The sequence below is a fragment of the Tupaia chinensis genome, unplaced genomic scaffold, assembly GCF_000334495.1.
Source record: "Tupaia chinensis unplaced genomic scaffold, TupChi_1.0 Scaffold000115_1, whole genome shotgun sequence".
Lineage (NCBI taxonomy): Eukaryota > Metazoa > Chordata > Mammalia > Scandentia > Tupaiidae > Tupaia > Tupaia belangeri.
Genome location: NW_006159579.1, coordinates 8623493 through 8648332, shown reverse-complemented (window position 1 = coordinate 8648332; position 24840 = coordinate 8623493). Strand labels below are relative to the sequence as shown.

At 40.1% G+C, this 24840-nt stretch overlaps 1 pseudogene; it reads right to left on the bottom strand.

The window, feature by feature from the left end:
* Positions 1–221: 221 nt before the first annotated feature.
* Positions 222–1068, bottom strand: LOC102489306 (charged multivesicular body protein 3 pseudogene; annotated as a pseudogene).
* Positions 1069–24840: the final 23772 nt, after the last annotated feature.

Below are 24840 nucleotides of genomic sequence, written 5' to 3'. Positions count from 1 at the left end.
TATGCCTGAAAATGATGCATTTAATTACACTACTTTTGTAAGAATAATCCCTTTAAGATCCCAAGACCTCATTAGAGTGAAGAGATATTAGCAGAGAAACTTCTCTAAAACACAATCCCTTATGACAAAGGAGTAGTGCAAGAGATGCTAAGGTGGTACCTCTTCAGGAGGGTGGGTACCTCCAGCAGGCAGACCATGAGGAGAGCCCAACTGGGTGGCCCCTAGCTGTGGAGTATGGCCAGCCGGGACTGCATAGACTCCAAGGCCTCTTACTCTTCTTCATCCTCATCCTCTGAGGCAGTCATAGCCCCTGGATGCTCAGGCTCTGGAAGGGCACAGGTAACTTTACTAGGTGCTTTTGCCCAAGGGCTCTGCTGTAATTCTGAATAGAATTTTGTCCATTTCCATTTCTGCTTCTTCCTCCACTTCTTCCTGATTGTCCATGCTTTCAAAAGTGACCTCTAACATCTCTCTTCTATGATCCCAGCATGGTAGCCTGGATTTCTGGGATCTTCACAAGACTGCATAGCCTGCAGGGAGCCAGCCACTCACAAGACAGCAAGCTGGTTCTTTATCCCATGAGTACCAAGTTGATATGTGCTTTGGATGAATAGAGCTTGTTCACAGCCTTCCTTGACCTGATCATCTCTTTGGCCAGAATCAGACATCCTTCTGACCCTTCCTGACAGTATCTTCCACAGATTGTTTCACTTTTTCTTCTTCCCTTTGGATATCTCTTATTTGCCTGCAACAACTCTCATTTCCTTTCTTATCTTCAATGACCATTCATTGGCCAGTTCTTCGGGCAGTTCCTCCAGGGTTTTTCCAAATGGCCCCATGGTAAACTGCCCCTTCCAGTTTTCCATTCCCTGTATCCAAGCAGGTCACAGGCAGCCACCTGGGTGGGGCTGGCAGAGAAGTAGGAAGTCCAGATATTCAGAGTGTCAATTGCTTTTTTAAGGAGGAAGAGCCTGCTTAAAATTTGTGTTTACTGCACAATTTGTAGGGGAAAAAATGACATCAAACATTACTGTGATGAACCAGCAAATGGTTTGGACGTTAAGGCAGCTGGATCCCACATGGCTGACTTTGGGGTTCAAGTATCGGACCTGGTGGCTTGAAAATTATGCCAGGCATATATGTGTACACAAAATCCCAAGAGGAGAATGGAGGAAAAGAGACTATGGAATGGTTTTGCTTCCTAAAGGGTAATCTCTCTCTCTCCCTCTCTCTCTTGTGAGCACATGGGCCCTATAACAAATTATTAAAAAAAAAAAAGACTTTGTTTTTTGATACATCAACATAGTATAAAGCTCTCCATTTATTTGGCTCAGTGCCTCTCAAATTTTACCATGCATCAAAATTGCCCTAAGAACTTATTAAAAATGCTGCTCATTGGAGTTAGGTGACCGCCGCCACCCCCACCCCTGCACCAATGCCGAATGTGAATCAACTGGAGTTTAAGAATTTGTATGTGGTGATTTAAAAATGTGTCCTATAGATTCTTTTGATAATTGTCATTTTTTTTTAGAGGTTTTTGCTATCGGGCGCATGCGCTCACCAGAGAGACAGAGAGACAGAAAGCGAGAAATCACCCCCCAGGGGGATGGCCACGCAGCAATCCCTTCTCCATTCTCCTCTCGGGATCCTGGGCACGCACGCACACATGCCTGGCATGAGTTTTAAGCCACCGGGTCTGGGACGCAAACTGCAGTTGACTACGTGGGAGTCTAGCGACATAGCCATTACACTAACTGCTGGCCCCGATAATTGTCTTTTCACAAGGGGTAGCCTAATTCACTTCCCCTTGAGTATGGGTTGGACTTAATGATTGATTCCTAACAACAGGATGAAGTAGAAAGGTCAGCATACAACTTTCAACACTCTGCTATAAAAGGAACTGCATTTTCCTTCTGGCTTCCTCCTTGGTCTAAGAGAAGCCAGCTGCCATTACTACTAGTACACTCAAAAGCCCTAAGGATAGGCCTATGTGATGAGGAACTAAAGCTTCCTGCCAACAGCTATGTGAATGAACCACTTGGAAGTCGATCTTCCAGCCTCAAGTAAGCCTTCCCATGACTACGACTCTGGCTGACAAGTAGACTGGAATCTCTTTGTGGGCTCTGAGCCAAGACGTAAACTAAACTCCTCCTGGATTCCTGATTCATAGAAACTATGTTGTTTTAAGCTACTAAATTTTGAGGTAACATGTTTCACAGCAAAAGGTAACTTAATAATGTATAGGGAATGTCTGTGTTCATCCATCCTATCCTTGGCTCACAGCAAAAGAAGCTACATATGACATAATCCATCAAGCCAAGACCTTGTGCCAAGCCCTGATGACATAGAAATGTACATGATCATACTCCTAGCTGTAAGAAATTCTCATCTCACAGATATGGGAAAAAGAAAACCTGATGGTGTGCCGGAAATTAAGATTTGAACCTAATCTCCCTTACACGACCTACAACTTCCAAGAGTTTTCAAGCCTACAGTTCCAAAATGCTGAGTCAATCTACACAAGGTTGGTGAACTCTGTTTACTTTACAGTAATATCCCATCACTTCTGTTCAAACCAAGTACTTAAGACTAAAACCATAATGCCAATACCTACAACAACTCTACAACCTATGTTGATTGGTTTTGATTATTTCTGAGATTAAACAAACAAGCCTCATAACCATAAAGATCTGCCATTATGGCACAAGGGAATGGAAAGGACATAATCAAAATATTTTAAAATTTATTCTGCAATTTATTCACCAAATACATATACATGTATGAAAAAGGAAGATAGACATCAAAATATTAGGTTGTCGGGAAAGTGATATATTTCTATGTAAAAAGTGTGTCATGACTTTCCAGATAACCTAGTATTAAAAGTTTTCTTTGGGTGGTAAACTTAAGACCAACTTTGAGGGTTTTTTTGAGAGGTTTTTGCTATAGGGCGCATATACTCACCAGAAAGACAGAGACAGAGAGAAAGAAAGCAAGAAATTACCCCCCATGGGAGTGTGTGTCTCTCTGGCAAGCGCATAAACCACACTCTATAGCAAACTCCTTCCAAAAAGTTATTACATATCTATTGAGATGCACAAATTGTACTGCATGTGCTGACAGGCACCAATACAGCAACTTTTTCAAATACCTGAATGGCTATTGAATTATATATAAATTTACTCAGTGTAACTCCATATGACAGCCTTCAACTGCTGAAAAGAAATGACAGGGAGACAAATTTGGGTCCGTAAAAAAGTAGAACTGGCCACAAACAGAGCGGGATGCACTCTGAATACCAAGGCAAATGTTTAAACAAACTAAACAACACACTGACAAGGAAACTAGAGATGATCTGCACTAGGCAAACTGATAACCTCTAAAGATGCTTGCTGACAGTTCTTTTGGTAAAGGATGTCTGGCATTTGCATGAAAATACCCTCTGGGGGCTAAAATCTTGGGAGCTATGGTGATACATAAAACAAGATTGGCAAAAGTTGATAGTTACCTAGATTGGGTGATAACTACATGGGAGTTCATTATACTACCCTCTTTACTTATGTGTATATTTGAAACTTTTCATAATAAAAAAGTTACATAGTATCTCTCAGCTTCCCTGCGGATCCTTTACTTTTTGTTATTATATAAGGTTATAGCAATACTAGCCTAGCTCCAGAAGAGAATTTATGTTAAGAAATAGTAAGAGATTAAGTTTAATAGATAAAATTAACCCAAGAGTCAGGGTGTTCTACTCTAAGGATAACAAGGAGTCATTTCAAGCAGAAAAGGAACAAAACTAAAAAACCGTATTCAAGAAAAATTAACTGAAGGGCACTGTGTATAGAAGGGTAAAAGCAAAATAACTAGAAGTTTCTGAAGGAATCTAGAAAAAAGTAATAGCAAAGACTGAGAAGGAAAGGAAAACATAAAAGTGTATGCAGGAATATGGCAGCATAACTTTGTTCTAGGAACTCACTGCTATGCGTAATAAAGGGTCAAAGAAGACCAAAGTCTGAGTCTAAGTGACTAGGATAATGAAGGGCCCTGGCAAAGCAGGAAAGCTGTGCAGAAAAAAGATAGGGAGGAGGAAAAAGACGGGAAAAATGATGAGTCTAGCTGAAGTCATTTTGTACAAGGTAATAGTGAGACATCTGACTAAAGACGTTATTTGGAAAAGAAGGCCTTAAGTGAAAAAGTAAAATCAGTAAGGGCACACAGATCTATAGCCCTTGCAGTGAAAATGTTTGTAAAGAGCATAATAAGGGCTTTGAAGATTACTTTTAGTACCTACCCTATTCCTTTAACTGGAATAAATGCATCTAAGTATAGATAATGTTAAATTGTTTTGAAGAAAGGATCCTGTCACACTTCACACATCTGTTAAGCTCAGAAAAAAATTGTATTGAACTTGACTGACAGATAAGAAATGAGTGATGTAAACCACTGTACATTATCAAAAAAACTCATTCATTACAAATTCTGGCCACCTAATGACTCCTGATTAAAACCTGTTTCAATTTTTAGCGTTTGAAATTTCTAAATGAAGACCTGAAAGGAAGATCTCTAAGAAAAGATAGCCTTGTTATAAAACAGAAAAGTTAACTTCTTTCAGGATAACTTGAGTTATCCTGTAAAGACAGATGAATAAGTAAATAGACAGTATAGGAATTAACATCTTTTGTATTTTTATCTAAAGTGTTCCCGGAGGCTAAAAAAGCTGTTAAGTAAAGAAACTTCCAAAAGATGAAAAAGAAAGTGTCTATAGTTTCTCACAGTAGGAATAGTTGCTGGCTAGCATTACCCAAAGACTTATTGGTTAATGTGTAAAATAAAAGGAATCCCTTTACTACTGGACCCAGAATTAAATTCTGTGGGCTAATTCAAATCATAGCTAACAAATAACGTTCTTTAAATCCAAAGCACCTAGCTAAAGACTTCAAACATGAACTCTGCCCTAGAGAAGTTTACAACCCAGTAAAACAGTCACTGCCTGAGGCGTGCAAGAGAAAAGGTCACTAATATAGGTGTCTAGCACCATGCTAGGGTACTTCAAAATATTCTACTTCCTTAAAACTCTAAAATAGGGATATCGCTCCATTTCACAAAAGCTATCCTTTACTAAATGTACTGTCTCTGCAAAGCAGTATTATATACATCACTTCTAAATTTCACAACCCTGGGCAGTACCAATTTAAAATCTAAGACTTATTTTCGCCTCATTTAACATCTCTAAAAACACAGTGCATCTAACTGATATAACCCCCATGGAGGTGCAATTTGAATTTACCCAACAAAAGTAATACAGTCTGTCTGTCTGTCTGTCTGTCTCTCTCTCTCTCTCGAACAGCAATCCTAAGTCTGGGAACTTAGCCTGAAGATGCACTTTTTTTTGGGGGGGGGGGGGGGGGGTTTTGCTTTGGGGGGGGGGGAGAGGTTTTTGCTACAGGGCATGTGTGCTCACCAGAAAGAGAGACAGAAAGCAAGAAATCACCCTCCGGGGAGAATGGTCACGCCGTAATCCCTTTTTATCCATTCTCCTCTTGGGATCTTGGGCACACACACACGTGCCTGGCATGAGTATAAGCCACTGGGTTCAGGACTTGAACCACGGTCGACTACGTGGGAATCCAGCGACATAGCCATTACACTAACTGCTGGTCCCAAAGATGCACTTTTAAGGTGTATCTGGAGGAACGGGTGAATGGCGACAAAGTTAAAAAGCAGCACTTTTGAGTTTTTTTTGGGAAAGAAAGGAGTGAGAATCAAGAATGGTAGATTAAGAGAATAATGAAAAGGATTAAGAAGAAAAGTTTTTAAGAAAGAACATTTTGAAAGATTGTAACAGTACTATCGACTTTCACACAGATAACTATAAACACACTAATTTCTTAAATGTTTAAAAAAATTACTTTTATGATAAAAAGGCAGAAAATTTATGCCAGTCCACATATGTATACACAGAAGTGAGAAAACTAAGTCAGTAGGGAAGAATTCTTTTTAAGTTTTAGACTTGCTGAATATAGACTAAAATTCCTTTTCTGCTCTCAAAATCTCAAATGGCAAATGACAGACATTAGAGTAACTTTTCATTGCATCATGATAACTTCTATATTTTACAAACTATGCAAACTTTTTATAAAGATAATAGACACTTAGGAATAGACATCCCAAATGTCTATCCATGAAGCATGTGTCATCATCACCATCTCTTACATTACAGCAACATTTTCTATTTTTCTGTCTTGCTGCTATTCTTCAGTAAATTCAGTAAGGCAGTAGAATTAATTTACAGCATTTTAAAAATAATATATTAATAGTAAAAATACTGGGGCCAGCAAGTGGCAAGGTGGTTAAAGAGCTGGACTTTGACATGGTTGATTGACGATTGTTCCAATGGTGGACTTAGTGGCTTGAAATTCACGCTGGGAGCATGTGCACACATGCCCCAAATCCTGAGAGAATGGAGAAAAGATTGTGGCACAGCCATCCCCCGGGGGATAATTTCTCACTTTTCTTTCTCTGTCTCTCCAGTGAGCACACACGCCCTATAGGAAAAAAGTAAAATTACTGAATCTGGATTAACTGCTTCCTCTGCTTCCAAGTGAAGAGTAATATAGTGAAGTGAACCAGCCTGGTTCTACAGAGAACAAGATGAAAGACTCTGGATCTAAAAGGACCAGTGAGAAGTCAACACACGGGTTTCCTGTAGGAGGCAGTTAAGAGTTAAATCTTATTGAAAGTAAAGGAGGAATGAACAAGGCAAACAAGGAAAATGAAAGGGCATTCTTTTTTTTTTTTGGAGAGATTTTCACTGTAGGGCGCGTGCGCTCGCCAGCCAGCCAGAGAGAGACATAGAGACAGAAAGCGAGAAATCACCCCCCAGGGGGGATGGTCACGCCGCAATCCCTTCTCCTCTATTCTCCTCTCGGGATCTTGGGCACGCACGCACACGCGCCAGGCGTGAGTTTTAAGCCACCGGGTGCGGGACACGAACCGCGGTCGACTACGTGGGAGTCCAGCGACATAGCCATTACGCTAACTGCTGGTTCCCAAGAAAGGGCATTCTTGAAAGACAGGCCACACTGTAGTAAGAAATGGGTCCAAAAAGCCAACTAAATATTATCATTGCTGAAAAATTAATCTCTCAGGACTGAGTAAAATTAAATGAGATATACTTCCTGCTATCTAGGAAATGGTAGTTTTCAGGGGCATAGTAAAAAATAAAATCCCAGAGCTATGTTTAATTTACTTCTCCATAGCCACATATCCCAAAAGCAGTTTCTTAAATAACAAAAAAAGTGATACTCTTTCTTCTTGTAGCTTTACAGTCTGAATGCTCTGCTTAGTGGAAGGAAAACAAAACACCTCGGGGAATAATAAAACTTCAGTATCAAATCTAGCAAAATTTGACCCAACTGTTAAAACATTCCTAAAAATTGGCCTAATCCCCGGATGACAATGAAGCTGCTGGTTTGAAAACCAAGTACAGGGTCAACTCCAAGTGGCCATTCAGTGTCATATCACGCATATGATGAAGAGTTCATTCTCTATAGGGACTAGACACATGCACAAATTATATTAAAAAGGAAACCAAGTCTATAAAATATTTTGTTAAACATGTTCAAGAATGATGAGCTAAAAGTTCAAAAGACCATGGCCAAATCTAAAGTCATTAGAGGCAGCAAAGAATGGAGGGGGTCTCTGAAAAAAGCTGGAGAAAGCAAACTGGTTCAATGGTAAAAAAGAGCTCACTAAAATCCCTGTTCTTCCCCTTAATTGTGTGACCAGCCTTGGGTAAAAGTTATTTAACTACTAGGTCTGTAAGAAGATAGCACAGACTAGTATTAAGAGCTTCAGATTTCTATTCATCATCTACTAGGCTAGATACTTGTGATCTTAGTAAATTCACATCTCTCCTTTTTTCCCAAAGGAATGATTTATTTAATCTGATTTCTTACTATTACTACTATTATTATTTTTTAAAGAGAGTTTATTGCTATAGGGCATGTGTCCTCACTGGAGAGAGAGAGAGACGGAAAGTGAGAAATCACACACACCCCAGGGGGATGGTCACAATGCAATCCCTTCTCCATTCTCCTCTACGGATCTTGGGCACACATGCACACATGCACGGCATGAGTTTTAAGCCGCCAGGTCCGGGATTCAAACCATTGTCGACTACATGGGAGTCCAGCGCCGTAACCAATACACCATGCCGTAACCAATACACCATATGCTGGTCCCACTATTAGTATTTTTAAATTTGCAACAGGGCATGTGTGCTCACTAGAGAGAGCGCACAAGTGAGAGGGAAAGTGAGAAAATAAGCTGCCAGGTTCGGAACCTGAACTGTGATAGGCCATGTGAGAATTCAACGCCCCTAATCCCTATGTCACCTTCTGGCTCCAAATTCACATCTCTTACAGAAATCAGGGCTCAGAATATTTAGGTGATTTTTAAAAATTCTACCTTGAATGTCAATCCTTGTATATAGTAAAAGAAATCCTCACTAATCTCCAAGAAATTACAAACATATTGACAACTCTCAATTAAGTACAATCATTATTTAACCTTCCTTGTGATTAATTTATACTGAACTGAATTAAAACTACAGCAACCAGGCTCTATTCACTGGCAGTTAAGAATAGATAAAAGGCTATCTGACCCTTTCCTGTATTCAGATCCAGGAAGGAAAAGCACTTAAGAATAAAGAAAACGCTGGCCTACTCTAACAATCCCATATTTCAGAAGACTGAAGAATTTGCAGATTTCAGAAGCACTGACAACTTCAGTTAACATTCCCCACATTTGCCTTAGTTTAATTGCAGTTTGTAGTTACAGTGTGGCCAATCTTAATGCTGTCTAGGATCTCTAATGCAATCACAACTTGTTAAACATGTTCAAGAATGTAAGCTGAAAGTTCAAAAGACAGTGGCCAAATCTAACGTGATTAGAGGCAGCATAAACATTTACATGTTAAGAGAAAAAAGGCTAAGGAATAAGCAAATCTCATCATTCTATGAACAACTCCACAATCTTAAAGCTTTCAGGATAATCAGATCGAGAGAGAAGAGTCTTTTGCTTCATTATAAACAAAGGCAGAGAGACCTTTCTGGTTATAAAGAAGGGAGCTCTTTTTCATGTTTTGAGCCAAACTCCTTAACAAATACGGTTTTTAACCTCCTCCCCCCTTCAAGAAATAGGATTTTACTGCTACCCAAGCTGGCTTTGAACTCATCACTTGCCTCAACATCCAGAGTAGCTGAGACTACAGGCCAGTGCCACTGCATCCATGCATTGACTTAAAAAAAATTTTTTAGGATTTTTTATTTAACTTTATTATCTTTTAATTCGACCAGAGAAGGACAGAGAGAGAGCAAGAGAGAAGGAAAGTGAAAAATCAAGTCTCCAGGACTCGAACTGCAGTTGACCATGTGGGAGTCCAGAGCCCATAACCACCACACCACCTGCCGGCCTCCCCCATACACTAACTTTTGATGATAGGTTTTGAGACTTAAAGCAGGTGCACAGGGGAGGCCTCAAGGCCTAGTGATGAAGGTAAACTAAATCCCACATGACCAAGTTTGTTGTTCAAATTCCAGCCCTGGCTACTTGGAAAACATGCTGAGTATATGTGTGTGCATGCCCCAAATTCCAGTGTGATGGAAAGGGGAAGTAGAAGGGATTGTGGCATGACCGCATCCCATTGGGGGATACTTGCTACCTTTCCCTCTAGCAACTTAAAAAAAAAAGGCAGCTGTAGATGAGGAGTTCCTTCTTCAAAGAGTCATCAATACGTGTGTGTATGTCTGTGATAAACATACAACCAGTGCAAACTAAATTATCAGAACCATTTGAATGAACATGCTGGGTAAAAAAAATTAATTTTTTAATGAAGATATTTACCACTCCATTATTAAAACCTTTTGCTGGGATAAACGCTTACATCTTCTCCTTCCTCTCTGACCTTCAAATCCATGTACATCACATCCCCAGAAGCTAGAGTTCAAACAACATTTCTACTTAACACTGTATACCCAGTATGTTCTAATACTTTAAATGAAGACGGTTTTTGTCTAAGACAGATAACAAGCTGGTCTCGGGTGATAAAGACTGGCATCCGGGAGTGTGGTCAGTATCAAGGGTAAGTGAATCTCTCTAGTAACTTAAAGCCAAACTTAAAGCAGTCAGGAAACCTGAAAGCTTGCCATTATTAAAAGGGGGATGGGATTAAGAAGTGAAAGAATTCTGCCCTTCCCTCTCCCAACACAACTGTCTAAATTCAGACTTTACCAATGCTGGTCCAGCTTCAATCCAGGAAACTCAGTCTGTATTCCATCTTCATGGCATCTGATTTCAATTTGTAAGAAGTAGAAGAGTACTTATCACTATTTTACTGCCTCTCAACATTTCAAAATCCCAGGGTATAGTTAACTGTCTTCCAAAGTAAGCAGGATAGAGGTTGCTCCTGGCTTAAAGCTCAAAGAGCTCAGAAATTTAAAAGGAAGAAAAATGTTGGGAGGGTTTGGCCCTAAAGAAAAACAAATCCTGGGCTAGTTGGTGGCATGGGGTTATGGTTACGGCGGCTGGATCCCACATGGCTGACTAAATGGTTCCAGTCCCAGACCTGGTGTCTCGAAAAACATGACAGATGCATATGTGTGCATGCCCAAAATACTGAGAGGAGAACAAAGAAGGGATTGTGGCATGGCCAACCCTCATGGGAGTGATTTCTCACTTTCCCTCTCTCTGTCTCTCTCTGGCAAGTGCATGTGCCATATAGCAAAACTAGTATATAATTACACACACACACACACACACACACACACACACACACATATATGGTTGTCAGAAAAATCGTGATATATTTTTGCACAGAAAAATATGTCATGACTTTTTAGACAACCCAGTATAAAGAAATGCAACCCTTAAAAACTCAAGAATGAAAGTACAGACTAGTAATATTTTTAATTTTCCTCTTTATTGCCAGGGGCACATGTGCTCATCAGAGAGAAAGCACTGCAATGGGGCATGGTCATACCACAATCCTTTTTCTTCCACTTTTTTCATCTCATCCAGATTTTGGGTGTGCAGGCACACGTACCTGGCATGTTTTTCAAACTGCTGGGACCAGTATTTGAACCACAGTTGGCCACGTGGGACCCAGTTCCCAATGCACAGTGCCTAACTGCTACAAAATGTGGGCTGGCTACATTTAAAGTTCAAATCATCATTTGTTCTCCTTAAATGCAGACAGACCTAAATATTATTAAAAGGAATATAGCTCCTTCTTTAGGAATTCATGAAGCGAATAAACAAAATCATCTTTAGTTGAGGTAACAGAGGACAGAAGTATAAATATTCTCTCCTTAACGAATTCACAGTTCACAGTATCCACTCATTCAAATATCTGAGTGCCAACTCTTGTATCAGATATGGTTCCAGGTGTGGGACTACAGGTAGAAACAAAACTGAGTTCCTCCTGCCTTTATGATGTTTCCTAATAAGCGTAACTGTCTGAACCCTTCCCAACAGCATCAGTAACTTTGAAAGGGGAAGAAAACAAAGATCTCTATAACTACCCAAGTGAAAGATTCAGGACTCGAACCCTTGCCCCCATGAAGCTCCCCAATCAGACTCTAATGCTACCAACTGGGAAAAAAACTTAAGACACAAGCCCAGGCAAAGAAAGGGTCAACCAAACTCAATAAATACTTAAAAGAATTGGCTTAGCTTCTTAACAGCTGTATGAGATTAGGAGGCAAATATCCCGATGGGCCTTGCCATAGAAAAGACATACACAGGAGCCAACAGGTGACATGGTGGTTAAGGTGCTGGATTCCCACATGGCCGATGGTGGTCCAAGCTTTCAACGAGTAGTCCTGAAAATCATGCTGGGCGTGTGTGTGTACATGACCAAAATCCTAAGAATGTAGGAGGAACGACTACAGCACGGTCATTCCCTCTAAGGGGTGATTTCTCACTTCCCTCTTCTATGTCTCTGTCTCTTGTAGGCAAGGACAGCATGTAACCTATGGCAAAAACTTTAAAAAATAAAAGTGGGGGGAAAAAAGAAGAAGACAAACACAAAGCAGTCTACTGGTTTGTTTTAGGTCTCAAACACACATATAAAAAAGTTAAATGGTCAGAGGATGTTTTCTCTTCTAATCTTCTGCATCTACATTTCTTTGACTGCCTTTATGCTTTTATAACACTACAATGACCCGTCTTTAATCTTTCTTTTCACAGCCCCTTCCAGTGTAAGCACCTCATTTTAACTTATTTTCTAAAAAAATATTTTAATTTACTATTGTTTTTTAAAAATAATTATTTTTTTATTTTATTTTATTTATTCATTTATTTTTTTAGTCTGACCTGGTCCCCGAATTTACTATTGTTTTCTAATTTGACCAGAGAGACACAGAGCAAGAGAGAAACGGGAAAAGTGGGAAAGCAAGCCACCAGGTCCAGGACTCAAAATGTGGTCAGCCATGTGGGAGTTCAGCACCTTAACCACCATGCTCCCTGCCGGCCCCATTTTTAACTTATTTTTACAGCTTTCTCTCCCATTCTGCTTTTTTCCATTATGCCCCCTTAAATTCGGTTCATCTTCCCTTCTTCCTATGGTTCTTATTTTCAGAGATCAATTAACCAACAAAAGAAAAACTCAAATTTAACTTAAGATTTAAGTTTGGTATCACACTTCATCCAAAAATATGTTACCTTATTAACAATAAGGTCTTCTGAGCTGGAGAGTCTAGAAACAATTAGAAATCAAAACAAACTGTTCCATGTTATATTATTATGGCAAAAAATAAATGAGACTTAAAAATTCCAATTTTTAAAGTTTATTATTTCTTCCATGAGTGAGAGACAGTGAGCAAGGGAGAGTACATGTATGTATTCCCAACAGGGTATCAACACTATCATCTACTCTCAGCCTCGGCCATTCCAGATCATGGGCACATATGTGGCCTTACACACTCAGGAAAGTCCCTAGACACAAACCATGTGGGTCAGTCAGCCTCACAAGGTGTCATGTTTTATCACTGTGTCACCATGTGGCCCTCATTCACTTTCTAAGAGTTAAGACGGTATCTTTAAAGCAGCTCTCCGTTTTTTGACGCAATATCCTCATGTACTTAAATGACATTTCTCAGGTCTGAATCTCAGTTTTCTAATCTGTAAAATGACCTCTACTGACCCTTTACACTTCCAATCACAAGAATTCTATAAGTGTTTTTTTTTTTTTTTTAAGAATTCTGTAAGTTTTAAAAACTGTTTTGATCTAACTGGATTTAGGTAAAAATAAAAATTTTAAATGCTTGAGAGCAGTGGTTCTTAAACTTAGTTCTGTGTATGAATGAGTCCTGGGACTTGGGTTAATTCCTAGATAATACATATTTTTAAAAAATTATGTATTTTACTTTATTTATTATTTTTAATTTGACCAATGAGAGAGGGAAGGGAAAGTATGAAAGCAAGCTGTGAGGTCTGGGACTTGAACTGTGGTGAGCCATGTGGGAGTCTAGCACCTAAACCACACCACCTGCCTGCTCTCGATAAATACATATTTCAACAGAAGCTCTCCAGGTAGCTGTAACTGATGGTCCAGAATCTTAGTTTGAAAAACACTGCTCTAAGGGACCAGGAGTTAGCATAATGACTATGTCGCTGAACTCCCATGTAGCCGACCGCAGTTCAAGTCCCAGACCCAGTGGCTTAAACTCATGCCGGGTGCATGTACATGAGTGCCCAAGATCCTGAGAGGAGAATGGAGGAGAAGGGACTGCGGCATGGCCATCCCCCCCGGGGGGTGATTTCTCGTTTTCCATGCGCCCTATAGCAAAAATCTCTCAAACAAACAATTCATCTTCCCTTCTTCCTATGGTTCTTATTTTCAGAGATCAATTAACCAACAAAAGAAAAACTCAAATTTAACTTAAGATTTAAGTTTGGTATCACACTTCATCCAAAAATATGTTACCTTATTAACAATAAGGTCTTCTGAGCTGGAGAGTCTAGAAACAATTAGAAATCAAAACAAACTGTTCCATGTTATATTATTATGGCAAAAAATAAATGAGACTTAAAAATTCCAATTTTTAAAGTTTATTATTTCTTCCATGAGTGAGAGACAGTGAGCAAGGGAGAGTACATGTATGTATTCCCAACAGGGTATCAACACTATCATCTACTCTCAGCCTCGGCCATTCCAGATCATGGGCACATATGTGGCCTTACACACTCAGGAAAGTCCCTAGACACAAACCATGTGGGTCAGTCAGCCTCACAAGGTGTCATGTTTTATCACTGTGTCACCATGTGGCCCTCATTCACTTTCTAAGAGTTAAGACGGTATCTTTAAAGCAGCTCTCCGTTTTTTGACGCAATATCCTCATGTACTTAAATGACATTTCTCAGGTCTGAATCTCAGTTTTCTAATCTGTAAAATGACCTCTACTGACCCTTTACACTTCCAATCACAAGAATTCTATAAGTGTTTTTTTTTTTTTTTTAAGAATTCTGTAAGTTTTAAAAACTGTTTTGATCCAAATGGATTTAGGTAAAAATAAAAATTTTAAATGCTTGAGAGCAGTGGTTCTTAAACTTAGTTCTGTGTATGAATGAGTCCTGGGACTTGGGTTAATTCCTAGATAATACATATTTTTAAAAAATTATGTATTTTACTTTATTTATTATTTTTAATTTGACCAATGAGAGAGGGAAGGGAAAGTATGAAAGCAAGCTGTGAGGTCTGGGACTTGAACTGTGGTGAGCCATGTGGGAGTCTAGCACCTAAACCACACCACCTGCCTGCTCTCGATAAATACATATTTCAACAGAAGCTCTCCAGGTAGCTGTAACTGATGGTCCAGAATCTTAGTTTGAAAAACACTGCTCTAAGGGACCAGGAGTTAGCATAATGACTATGTCGCTGAACTCCCATGTAGCCGACCGCAGTTCAAGTCCCAGACCCAGTGGCTTAAACTCATGCCGGGTGCATGTACATGAGTGCCCAAGATCCTGAGAGGAGAATGGAGGAGAAGGGACTGCGGCATGGCCATCCCCCCCGGGGGGTGATTTCTCGTTTTCCATGCGCCCTATAGCAAAAATCTCTCAAACAAACAAACAAAAAACAAACAAACAAAAACACTGCTATACTATTTCTTGGTCTCCAAGTCCTCTGAGCAAAATTAATACCAAATACCCGCCAGCTGCAAAAGCAGACATGCTACTGATTTTATTTTCCTTTACTACTTCAATTGGGTCTATCTGCTGCCTTTAAAAGGCAGGCATAAGGTACTGAGTCAGCCCCTGAGAACTTTTTTTTTTTTTTTTAATTTACAAGCAGACACTACTGTGTCTCTACAATTGAGGAAGAAAGGTTGTTTTTAATCTGTTAGTCTTCTGACTTCTATTTGAGAGGAAGAAGGAAAAAACCAGTTACCTGAACTTCAAAAAAGAGTTGGATAGTCAGGCTCTTTACAAATAAAAATTTTCTTTATTGTTTGGACATCAGTAGGCAGAGCCTACTTAGGGAAACACAGGTAACTGAGTTTTCCCACTGGGACTCAGCAGTTGAGAAAACACTATCCTTAGAAAAAAGATAGATTAAAACTTAATGAAGCTACAAACTCTTGATGCATGGCTTTTATAGTTTTCCTTTGGGAGTCAGAGGCTACCAACAAACGTGAAGAGTCTTGTGAACATCCTGTGATAACACACAAGCATACTCACTCTGGTACGCAAGTTTGTCTACAAAGAGCCAGGCAGTAAACTGTGTAGATACAGTTGCCGCGTTAGCTGTCACTGCAAGTACTCAGCTCTGCCACAGAGTATATATAAACAAATAAGCATGTTGTGTTTCAATAAAACTTTATTTATGATAGAAGGATTTAAATTTAAAAAAATAATAATGTTGCCAGAGAGCACATGCACTCACCAGAAAGAGACAGAGAGAGGAGGGCAAGAGGGACAAAGCACCCCAAATTGCGCATGGCTATGCTGTAATCCCTTCCCCTCCATCTCTCCATCCTGTCAAGATTTGGGGCATACGTGCACATGCACATGCACCCAGCATGTTTTTCAAGTCACCAGGGCCAGGATTTGAACCTCACAGCCAGCCATGTGGGAGCTGGCTCACTTTAACTACTAGGTCACAGAAACAGCCTTGGAATTTGAATTTCAAATAATTTTCCTATGTCATGGAACAACATTCTCCCTTTAATTTTTTTTTTCTCTATTAAAAAACGTAAAAACCAGGACCACAGATAGTATAATGGTTACGTTGCTGGACTCCCAAGTAGTTGATCATGGCTCAAGTCGTGGACCCAGCAGCTTAAAGTTCACACCGGGTACGAGTGCATGCCCAAAATCCTGAGAGACCAGAGGAGAAGGGATTGCAGCATGGCCATCCCCAAGGGAGTGATTTCTCACTTTGTCTCTCTGGTGAGCGCACATGCCTAATAGCAAAAATCTCTCTCTAAAAAAAATAAAAAAAAAGTAAAAATCATTCTTAGTTCGAGGGTAATATAAAAGACAATGTAGTTTACAGAACACTACTCAATAGTGACTAGAAACAATCCCCAATGCCTCCTGTAAAAAGACTTTCTCGGGAACCAGCAGTTAGCATAATGGCTATGTCGTTGGACTCCCACGTAGTCGACCGCGGTTCGCGTCCCAGACCCGGTGGCTTAAAACTCACACTGGGCGCATGTGTGTGTGTGCCCAAGATCCCGAGAGGAGAATGGAGGAGAAGGGATTGCGGCATGACCATCCCCCCTGGGGGGTGATTTCTCACTTTCTCTCTCTCTCTGTCTGTCTGGCGAGCACACATGCCCTATAGTGAAAACCTCTCCAAAACAAAACAAAACAAAACAAAACAAAACAAAAAAAAAAGACTTTCTCAAACTAGATTAAGAACACGCCCCTCCTAACTCCTAAACTTTCATCTAAACAATAACCATGCTAAACCTGACTCCCACTTCTGTTCTTCCTTCTAACAGCCCACGAATAGCCATTACTAGTGGTTAAAATCTACTTCTGTTCTTCAGAACTATACAAAATAAGCCAGATGAAATCTAAAGGGAGGGCAATGCTGAGCCCATGGCTATGTCTGCTTCTTAAGCAGCAAGCTAGTTCAATTTGCTATTTATCCCCCCTGAAGTGAGAGCAACATAGTTGTTCCCATACAGCAAACCACCTCTGATGAAATTTCTTAGTTAAGTAAGCAGACTTCAGGGATCCTTATACAATAAAGGTTAATCTTTTGTTAACAAAATATCTTTCCTCTTTCTTGAATATTCAGATAAACAGGTTTTACTGATTTCTAGAACAACTGGCTCCAAGCACAAGCTGAACTGCTGAGGGTCTCTGCTGCAGACAGACAAGCTTTCCTCAACAAGGAAAGGATTACATATTAGTTTAAAGTCAACAAGAGCCTGATATTAATCTATAAAGGATCCATCATAAATGAAGAGATGAGTCCTTAGTCTGATGGGCACATTCACTACAGCCAAGAATCCCCAGGTGGCAACTGAGTCACATAGGCTCTTTATCTTGTTTTCATGTCACAGTTAAAAACTGAGGCTGTGACATCAGCTTCTCTGCTCTGTAGCTTAGATACATAGCCTTGAGCCAATTTACCCTCTGAGCCTCAGTTTCTTCACAAGTAAAATGGAGACAGTAATGCTAACTACTTCATGTTAAAGTGCAGAATACTTGAGACACTGCCTGAGAATAGCAATGTTTAAATAGCTATTTATTTCATCCCTATTCATATTTTCTCCTCCCTCTTCCCCAAAAAACTGATTGAGACTAAGCTTGGAGAAAACTGAAGCTAAACCTAGACTTTTAGCAATTTACTCAAGTTGTTACGTGAGACCTATGCTCATTTAGAGTGCTGTTTGGTAGCTTGAACAATCTTAGATTCTCCACCACTTATGGTAAGACATTCACTTATTACTAACTACAATTTAACAAGTGTAAATTAACCTCTTGTTAAAGGAAACACGCCAGAAACTTAAAATTTTAAGAGGCTGATCCATTTCAGAGGATACTGTTTCTTAAGTTGTATATAAGCATTAAATTAATCTGCTTTGCCAACTAGACAATAACATACCTCCCAGAGGTAAAATGGGATAAAATGAGAATTCATTCAACCCAAGCAACCTAAAGTTTTTGTTTTCATTTAGCACTAATGAGGTCAAGTAAAATGGAGAACTGCCAAGTGCTTTGATAAACACAACTCTGCTTACCAAGTCATAAGTCCTCTTAACACATCACCCAGGATGAGGCAATTGTAGACATACAGAAGGAAAACTGTTACTCAAACTCATAACACACTAAATTCACACCTGTCTTTGGATTTTTTTTTTTAACTTCCAAGAGCCCCAACAACCCATATTCCATGTGAAATCTCTTGTATCTTAACTAAATTTTACTTAGACAGCTGTCTACTATGGGAACCACTTGATACACATGGCTATTTTTTTTTTTTTTTGGAGAGGTTTTTGCTATAGGGCGCGTGCGCTCTCGCCAGACAGACAGAAAGAGACAGAGAGACAGAAAGAGAGGAATCACCCCCCAGGGGGGGTGGCCACGCAGCAATCCCTTCTCCATTCTCCTCTTGGGATCTTGGGCACACATGCACATGTGCCTGGCGTGAGTTTAGGCCACTGGGTCCAGGACTCGAACCATGGTCGACCACACGGGAATCCAGCGACATAGCCATTACGCCAACTGCTGGTCCCGAAACACATGGCTATTTAAAGAGAAACATATAATTAAGTTTATTCAGTCACACTAGCCACCATTTCAAGGGCTCAAAGGCCTCAAATGGCTAACAACTACCATACTGACCAACACAAATATAAAACCTTTTCATCGGGACAGAAAAGTTGTACTGGACAGTTCTGATCTACAAGTCTGGATCTTTTTTTTGGTAAGGAGCCTGAGGCACTATGTTATGTGACTTGCTCTAGTCTAGTCATTACATAATAAATTTAGGATTAATACTTAATTTATTCAGCCTGTCTGCCTAGCACTCTCCACTCCACCTGCTGGAGTCCAGTCCCAGGCTCTTTCACTATCATAGCCAGCTTAATCAGGCAAACTTCTGACTGGTCTGTTAAGGTCAAAAAGCAGGCTGCTTCTGCACAGAGCCCCTGCAGAATCCAAGCCTCAATGAGCACCTGCCCAGAGGACTTTTTTTTTTTGTAAAGAATTACTTTATTTAATTTATTCATTGTCATTGTTTCATTTCATTTTATTTTATTTTGAAGTTGACCAGAGAGAGAGAATTGGAAAGGGAGAAAGCAAGCTGCCCAGTCCAGGACTCAAACCACGGTTAGCGATGTGTGAGTACAGCTGCCTTAACCACCACACAACCTGCCGTCACCGCCCAGAGGACATTTTAACTGAAATGTTACTCCACTGAGATGTAAGACAAACCTAAATAAAATGATTATTTTAAGCTTCAGGAGTAAAGCAAACAAATCCCACTTTCACCAATTCACTTTTATTCTTTAAAGACAAGACTTGAAGTTGGTACTTTTTGCTCATGTCTCTGAAAGTAATTAAGCAGTACAAGACCTTTAAGATGGGCACTTGGATTTTATATACTTCTCTGTAATGAGTCATATTTCCACAAGGACATCCCTGAATTGCAAATGCTTCTTCTTTCCCAGGAGGCAACTTAAAAGGGAAAAAGGACTTGTCTAACCTGAAAATGTACCCTCTTGGGCCAGCTTAAGTGGGCAGGCCCATTCCTGCAGGCTTGTCTCCTTTGCTTCTATTAAGTGAGCCCTTAATGACTGCAAATAAGCGAGAGTACCCATAAACCTGTTTATATTGCATAGGACTCCACAGCTCAGCCTAACCTGCCCTCATTTCCAATGGTGAGGAGCCTCAAAATGCCCCCAGTCCACACCTGTCTGGCCAAAAACTTGTCAAGTGTGCTGATGTATTACTTCATGCATCCAATTATTAATTTAACCAAACGGCTTTCTTTGTCTAGAATATCATTACTGACTGTGTTTTAAAAGCATGGGCTATTCTTGGGTGAGTAGTTATAGAAAGAATAAACCTGAACACACCTCTTCTACTGAGCTAAATATTAAATATATAAAGGGACTTCAAAAAGAGTGTATAAAAATAGAATTAAAATATGAGTTTAGGGACCAGCAGTTAGCGTAATGGCTATGTCGCTGGACTCTCATACAGTCGACCGTAGTTCGAGTTCCAGACCTGGTGGCCTAAACTCACGCCGGGCGTGTGTGCATGCATGCCCAAGATCCCGAGAGGAGACTGGAGGAGAAGGGATTGTGGTGTGGCCATCCCCCCAGGGGGTGATTTCTCGCTCTCTTTCTGGCGAGTGCACGCACCCTATAGTAAAAGCCTCTCAAAAAACAATATGGGTTTATTTGGTATGAGAGACTTTGAAATCCATGCATATTTTAAAGAATTATTTTATTTATTCATTCATTCATTCATTTTAATTTGACCACAGAGAGACAGAGAGGGAGAGCAAGGGAAAGTGAGAAAGCAAGCCACCAGGCTCAGGACTTGAACTGTGGTCAGCCATGTGAGTGTGTCTAGCACCTTAACTACTACACCAGCTGCTGGTCCCTACATTTTTTAAAAGAGGTTTTTGCCTTAGGGTACATGTGCTTGCCAGAGGGAGAGAGAGAGAGACAAAGACAGTGAGAGGGAAAATGAGAAACCACCCCCATCCCCAGGGAATGGCCATGCTGTAATCCATTCTCCTCCCAGGATCTTGGGCATGCACACACACGCATGCCTGACATGATTTTGAAGTCACCACACCTGGATTTGAAACACAGTCAGCCATATGGGAGTCCAGTGACATAACCACTACGCCATCTGCTGGTCTTGAAATCCATGTGCTTTAATATGTATTTTCCATGGAGTTCTTGAAGACCCCCTCATATTATTTAGAAATGCTAGGTGCTTTTCTTCTGTTAATCATGTAAGTGGCTCCTTACACATTTTTATGTTCCAGAGGGCCTGCCTGACCCCATTATGACTTACACCAACTTTATAACTGTAAGGAGGCATATGTATTATACAATTAACAAGCCCGGTTGTGGACCTTGTGAAAGAATAAAGAACTCTGATTATGAGGCTGAATTACTACAAAACTAGTTTTAGTCTTAATACAAATGTCTGGACTACCTATTTTTACCAGAATCTTATGTTGGTCAGTCAACTTTTCATTCTTATCAACTATTTGACAAAATATACATCTTGGCCAAATAACATAGTAGAATCCAAAAGAATTTCTCCAAAGGTGGTTTATGGATCACATACATTAATTACAATCATTTAGGATTACTGAAGATATTTTAAGAATGCAGATTTTCAGTACCCTCCACTACAGAATCAACTTCTAGGAACAGGACTAGAAATGTTTGTTTGTATTTTCTTAGTTTTTGCTATAGGGCATGTGTATCTCTTGGGGACTGAAGGGGAGAGAAACCACCTCCCGGGGCGACAGCCATGCCACAATCCCTTCCTCGACTCTTCCCTCGGGACCTTGGGCACACACACACACACACATATGCCAGGTGTGACCTTCAAATCGCTAGGCCTGGGATCAAACCATGCAACCAGCCATAAGGGATCCAGCACCTCAACCTCCAAGCCTTCTGACAGTCTGTGTAATGTGTCATTTTACCAAGTACTCCCTGCTGAGTCTTAGGCATAATGCCTTGAGAACAATGAAAATTTACTGTAACGCTCTCAACATTTCTCATTTGTGCCCATTTCACACCTGTACATTCATTGAAAGTATCTGTATTGATCATGATAGGATGAGACAGTGCTCTTGTTCCCTCCTTAGTAAGTAAGCAAAACATTAATGTTCCACAGACTAGAATGAACAACTGAAAGAGGACAGCACAAGTGCAGTTAAAGTCAGAGAACAGTGACTGGAGTTAGGCGACGGTTGCAGACAGACTTCCCTGAAAAAGAAATGTAGTATTTATGACCACACAATCAATACTGAAACAAACCCTGAGATGTTTCCAATCTTCAAGGAGTTTGTAATACCTGTTTCACAAAAATGGAGAAGGACTGACTATTATCTATCAAAACCTTGCCAAATTTTAAAGACTAAGAGGTATCCCAGGGTAACTGGAATACTTGAACAGGACCTAACATGATCTTAAGAGATGTGGGAGGGCCAGCAAGTGGCATGGTGGCTAAGGGTGTTGGACTCCCACATGGCTGACTGCCGTCGGAGTCCCAAACTCAGCAGCTTGCTTTCTCACTTTCCTTCTTCCTCTCTTTCGCTCTGTCCCTTTCTGGTCAATTAAAACAAATAAATTTCATTAAGATAATCCTTAAAAAAAAAAAAAAAATTGTGGGGAAAGAATGCACATAAACTCTCAGCTTTATTTCTGGGAAACTGGAAAAGAAGGTTATTGGAGGAAGTTTTTTGGTTTTTTTTTGGAGAGGATTTTTTTTTTTTTTTTTTTTTTTTGCTATAGGGCACATGCACTTGTCAGAAAGACAGAGAGACAAAAAAGTGAAAAATCACCCCCAGGGGGGATGGCCACGCCGAAATCCTTTCTCCTCTCCGGATCTTGGGCACGCATTCACATGTGCCCAGTGAGTTTAAGCCACCGGGTCTGGGACTCGAACTGCTGTCGACTACATGGGAGTCCAGTGACATAGCCATTACACTAACTGCTGGTCCCAGGAAGTTTTAAAAAAAAAATCAGTATTTGGGCCAGCCCATGGCCTAGTGGTTAAGGCAGATGGAACCTACATGCTTGTGCAGTTTAAGTCCTGGACCCAGCAGCTTAAGAGACACTGGGCACGTGTGCACATGTGCCCAAAATCTCAAGAGGAGAATAAAGAGGGAGCTGCAGGGTGGCCAACGTCTCCAAGCTCATCAAAGTGAGCTTCCTCACTTTTTCTTTTTCTTTCTGCCTCTCTCTAATTGGCACATACACCCTATAGTATTTAAAACAAAACAAAACAAAACAAAAACCTGATTTTCAATAAATGTACTTCACAGAGACCAGCCAATTTGTGTTTCTTCTCCATTACTCCTCCCTTTTGTTTCCTTTCTGGTTAAGGGAAATCATAAAAAAAAAGAAAAAGAAATACAGCCTGAGGTATGATCAATTCCCTGAGATGATCTTATTTCTTCCTTTCTAATGTTAAACAGGAAGAACTACTGACACTACATCCATTCCCACAAAAGTGCTCTGGTTTTAAGAATATGACATAATAAGACTAACATTTAGGAGTGATCACTTTTCTAGTATTCATATCATCACTATGAACTATGTACTTTTCTGAGTAGTTCAACAGCTTTCATGTACTGCCCACATCAAGACACTGTGGATTAGGAAGAGACAATAATAGCAATGCATTTTAATTGTTTCATAAAATTAGTCTCCCAGAATTTTAACTATTGAGTCTAATTGCCAAGATCTTAGTTCTTCACAGTTCTGAAGTTGGTAACTTCAAATTCCTTATTTCAGGCAATTCAGTTCAAGGACTTAATACTTGAGTTAGTTATTGCTACACAGATCTCCCACACAGAATGTAAGCATTTCTAGTCACTCTGACAATCTACTTGAGGAAAAACCTGGAAACTACTTGTCTAAAATTCATGAAACACAGGTGTCTGATACAAAAAGATAATTATTAGGGAAAAAGGCACACAGAACTTAAACTTCTATTTCAGGTGAAAAGGTTTCATGAACATATAGGTAAACTAGAAAACAAATTTCTGTAACAGTTATAAATGTTTGGACATCTGGGACCAGCAGTTAGTGTAATGGCTATGATGCTGGATTCCCATGTAGTCGACTGCTATCTGAGTCCCGGACCCAGTGGCTTGAACTCAAGCTGGGCACATGTACGTGTGTGTCCAAGATCCCAAGAAGAGAATGGAAGAGAAGGGATTGCAGCGTGGCCATTCCCCCGGGGGATGATTTCTCGCTTTCTGTCTCTCTCTCTTTCTGGCAAGCACATACGCCCTATAGCAAAAACCTCAGCCCCCCTCACCTCCCCCCCCAAAAAAAGTTTGGACATCTTTGGAAATGTAAGGTCCTAGGTTTCCAATTTCTTTAAAGGAAAAAGAAACTATTGGGATTGGGAATAAATGGAGACATATCAGTCTCTTGTACTAATAGTGAAACATTAACTGCCAGAAAGTACCTTGAGTCCCTGCTCACAGGAGCCTTTGTACTGAGGACCAAGGATAAATCATAACTGAGGAAGTGAATATACAAGACTCTGGCTTACTAACAACAAATTGTTCATTCTGAGAGCCACATGTCTGTCTTGTACATCTGTGTCCAGTAGTTACAGTTAATCACTTTCTGGATATCAGTATATGGCAACTTAAATTTTTATTTAAATTTAAAACTTAATATAAAACTTTTTGTTTCCTATTAAACTGCTAAATACAGTACCATCCTAAAAGTGAAGTTGGGGGTGGGGGAGTTATTCACTGCAAAGATTCCTAACTTATAATTTAAGGAAGGAGAAACAAAGCACTATTGTACAAGCAGGTGCTTGTCACTGAGTGACTGAGATTGCCACAATGTCAAGGCAAGTCAGTACCCTTCCGGGCTAGGGAGTCTACAATTCATAGCAACAACATCTTACACTAAGCTCCTTAGTGACCCTTCCCACTTGGGTAAAATCTTGCAGTATTACTATATGCCCAAATTCAAAGAATTAAAGATGTCCCCTTTGTACAAAAGACTTAACGAAGCAATCTCTGAAAAAGGTATTTGGGATTTCTGTGTGTGTGTGTGTGTGTGTGTGTGTGTGTGTATGTGTATGTGTATGTGT